The sequence below is a fragment of the Mus pahari genome, chromosome 8 (genome assembly GCF_900095145.1).
Source record: "Mus pahari chromosome 8, PAHARI_EIJ_v1.1, whole genome shotgun sequence".
Taxonomy (NCBI): Eukaryota; Metazoa; Chordata; class Mammalia; order Rodentia; family Muridae; genus Mus; species Mus pahari.
Window position 1 is genome coordinate 85692000 of NC_034597.1, and position 4921 is coordinate 85696920.

Here is a 4921-nt window from a genome sequence, read left to right on the forward strand (position 1 = left end):
AACCAGTACCCCCTGAGCTCGAGTCTCTAGCTGCATATGTAGCAGAAGATGGCCTAATCGGCCATCACTGGGAATAGAAGCCCCTTGGTCTTGCAAACTTTATATGACCCAGCACAAGGGAAGGCCTAGGCCAAGTAGTGGGAGTGGGTGGGTAGGGGAGCAGGGGCAGGGGGGTATAGGGAACTTTCAGGATAGCACTTGAAATGTAAATAAAGAAAATAATAATAATAATAAAAATAAATTAAAATAAAAAAACCTATCTTTGAAGCATAAACTGGATGAAACTAGGTGTTCTTGGTCTTCATTTCTGATAATGTAATATAAGATTGGAGAAAAGATAAAATGTCCACAACTACTTCAGTGTAAAAAAAAACACTGTGATCCTGTGCACCTGTTGTGGCAGCAGAGGGTAAAGATAGTCCTCATGTAACACATTTCATATCATACCATGTTTGTTATTTTTACATAAACTGTTATGGATTAAATTACTTTTGAATGTAAGAGTAATCTACTTAAAAGAATATATGGTATTGTTCCATATATTAGAAATGAATCAAAGACAATTGGACAAAGGTAGTATGTGGCCTCAAATAATTTGAATTTTGCCTCACTTAATATAAAGTAATTTATACTAGTTAATGATTTATTTGATATGTACTATGAGGTATGGCATATCATGTTCTGTTTTCTTAGCATGGATTTTTTTTAAATAGCTGAGAATTTGGAATAATATCGAAAAATAGGACTTTGGAATCTCTTCATTTATACATCTAAAGGCATACACAATCTAAAATTACATCAGTCAACTGTCCATAAATCATAAGTGTGAGAGCCTCACGTAAGGCTCTCTCAGCAAACTAAATTCATTTCTAATCATTTAAAATCCCATCACCAAGCTTTTGGAAAAATTATAACATAATACTAAGCTTAGACTTTAAAATTCACACTCGTATTTGGGACATATTTTAAATAAAAATATTTCATATGTTTTAGATATAATTTACTTAGCTATTGAAAATTGAGATGACTAATTCCGTCAATATTTAGAAAACATCCTTAAATATGCAATAGTATAGTAGCGATAACGGTTTATTGCGACCATTTAATTAAGAATAACAGCTTTTTCAAACTCTAGAATACTAACCAAACATAAATGCATGGGATTTGATAACTAGAGAATTGTCTTTGAAAGGAAGGATGACATGATAGCTAACGCATGCACATGGAAACTAATTAGATTTTTTAGCTAATGAATCCCCATTTAAATAAATGTGATTCAATAAATAATGGATCCCCATGGAAATGAATAGAATTGGATGACTAACACACCCCACTGAAATGGATGTGACTCGATAGTTATCACATCCTCATAAATGTGTTAGATTGAATCCCATTCATTTTAATTGCAATAAATTAAAATAGCTTTTGTTCATGGCCTTTTGGCTAAGATCAAATGCTTTGTCCTCTATTTGAGGACTATATTCCAATGAAGCAATCAGCTTAGATGGACTGATTGCAAAGGCCTCTAACTACCCGTTCTATGTACAGATTCTGCTTTTGCCAATAGGAATGAGTCTACTAAACCCAATGTATTTCAATGAAGACATTTTTGTAATTTAGAATCAATTAATTCAATGGAAATGTTACAGTTATTATCAAGAATAGGATCTAAATGTTATATTGAAATGCCACTAACTTAAAGAAAAGGCTCAAATAAATGTTTTCATACCCAACATCAGTATTTAGTCTGTGTCCTCTGCATGCCTCAAAATCAAAACTATGATTTAGGGGAAAGGGAAATAGCAACATATACATTTTACTCATAAATATATAACTGCCATGAAATTCTGAAAGCAGCCTATTACAATTTAAAAAAAACAAAAAGAACTTTTCAAAAGGAGGTATGTGATTTCACAAATAATAATTTTCTCTCATGGTAAGTCATTCCTATAGTTTCAGCATTTAGGAGGCTGAGGCAGGAGAATCATTTAAAGGTCTCCTGGCTTTTGTAGTGAGACCGAGACTCTGAATTAAAACCAGTGATGATGACGGTGATAATATTGGTAAATTTACTCCGAAGAAATTTTTTTGTGTAAAATATTTATAATATTTTCTGATTTTGCTATTTTAACTCCACATGTCCCATCTATCTCTGAATTTTATGCAGGTATATATTGCCATTATTTGAATATTCCAAATTTTCACAGCGTGAGGCATAGGGCAGCTCTGACGGAAAGCTGTGTTAATATGTAGCTTTCATGTATTTCAACTGTATTGGAATAATGGATGCAATCAGGTGAGTAACCACAGGCACACTCAGCCAGCTCCACCACGGAGTTTCAAACCGGAGGGCAAAAGATGTCTCTGGACAAACTCATTGGGCATCCCAAAGCAAATTCCATGATAAGTGAATGAGACATGTAGGGAGGGGAGTGCATTGAGAAGGTGGGAGGGAAAGTAGAAAAGAGAGCGAGAGTCCATCTTCAGATGGCATTGTCAATGCATTTGTACGGAAATGTCAAAGAACAGATTTACTTATCTTTTTCACTTTTCTGCTCTTCAAAAACACATTTCCAGCTTCATATGTAGCAGAGGATTACCTTATCTGGCATCAATGGGAGGAGAGACCTTTGGTCCTGTGGAGGCTTGCAGCCTCATAGTAGAATACTAGGGTGCTGAGACAGGAGGAGGTGGAGGAGTGGGGGAGCACCCTCATAGAGGAAAGGAGGAGGGGGAATGGGTTAGGGTGTTTGTGGAGAGGAAACCAGGAAGGGTAATATTTGAAATGTAAATAAATAAGATCACCAATTAAAAAAATCATGATTGACTTCTTATTTTAACTTTATAACATTTTCTTTTTCCTGCACAATATTCATGGCCATGCAATACCTCACTAGTCATAAAAAAATTGTAGATTACACATTTAGAGAAAATACATATATGGTGGAGATTGAAATTTAATCACAGGACTACAAAACAAACTTGTTAATATGGATGTAGTGACAGTATATTTCTATCTACTAAAATGGGACTATTGCATAAACATACTTTTTTCAAAATTAATATAATGAAGGTTATTATACCTCTACTGCAGATATTCAGCAGTCAAACTTATCCAGACCCTGTGAAAATAAGATTACACTACTCATTTTTTAGGCAACTCACCCTATAGTGATTATCAGCACATAATGTTGGATTTGTGGTGGTAACAGGACAAGTGAGTAATGAGAAAGTCCAAGGAAGCTTTAAATTCCTCCTTTTAAGACATACACACACAGCACAGTCTGAGAGGTAGGAACACTTTTAAGTCCATACCCAGCTTCAGCCTGGTCATTTGCCATCTCTGTGAATTTAGCTGTGAACAAAACTAATCTGGTCATAGGAAACATTGGGGAAACTAGAATCAAAGCAATTCATCCTTATAACGACATGAGCCAGAGTCAATGAATTAATGATTGGAACAGAACTGTAAAAGGTTCATGTGAGCATCTCTTAGAAATGATTTGTGGGCAAAATAAAACACAAAAATGTACCTAATTTAAAGATGCAGAATTCTTTATAATAAGTTTAATTTGTAACTAAAAGCAAATTGAATGTGTTGAATCTTCAAAACCATACCAGTTAAGACAAATTTGGATTTGTCTATTAAAGGAAACATATACCAGGAAATATATCCTTAACTACTAATATATTCCCACTACTTATACATACTAACAAATGTGTTTGGATCCGAAAGTATCCTGAATTAAAATTTCTGCTCTATTTATCAATTGGACTGTATCAATAATAAAACCAAAGATATGTCATGCTAGAAGATATACTTTATTTGAAAGGTTGTTCAGCATTTGGACAGATATTCCTCTATGATTTTGTATTTGTAATTTCATCTTGACAAAGTTCTAACCTATCAATAATTCTGGAGATTAAACTAAAATTTCATTTTTATGTATAATGAGTTTGTTAATATTGTTTATATTTGTTTGATAATGAGCGGTGGCTGACACAAAACAAAGTTGCTACAGTTTGTCTTTTGTGCCTAGTGAGCGGTATGAAGAATATTTTGACCAATGATATGCATGTTGTGCTGTCATTGTGGAAGTGATGGACACTGGGAGAGTGGAAAGTTAAATGGGAACACATCAGTTGGTACTTTGGTTTTGATAACATCATTTAGCTTAAAGTGGAAAATTGTTATTTCACACTAGAGGGGATTTCTGATTTTAATTTGGCCTTCCCAAAAAGGTGAGAAGCTTCATTAAAGATATCCCTCTGTTCATTAATTAATTGATAAGCAGTTGTAATAAAGTGCTTTGAGGATTGGTTGTCATTAGGAATTTCTCTAGGGGCAACATTTCAGGAAGAACAAACTATCAACTAAGGAATATTCTCAGCCAGTGTTTAATATGCACGATGAGCAAAGCCAGAGGAAGTTTATATATCTCTGAAGCTAAGGGAAATACATTTTTAAACTCAAGATAATTTTGATATTTAAAGCACCATTCCCCCTGAATTTTATAAAGGTTTTAACAATGCACTAGAGATATTGGCAACTGTACTAACAGGAGTACTTATATTAAATATACTTAATTTTCTTTATAATTCTAGTAATGTAAGTTATGTAAATATTTTACATAATAATTGATAACATTTTCTATCCTTTCCTAGGTTTTGTCCTTTTCAGTTATGGAGTATCAGTTCCAGCTTCATGAGTAACCTCTTTGTATAGTAGAGTGTATTTCCAACCACTCCTGTCTTTTCACTTAACCCCTAACATTTTTAATGCTATTGCACAAGCTGTAGTACACTATTTTCTCAAAATATTGACAATCTCCAGGAGAATTTGTCTTTTTCTAACACAAAATGTTTTCAGAATGGTAGGTTATAAGCTGAAGTCAAGTTTCTCAATCTCTCTCTCTCTCTC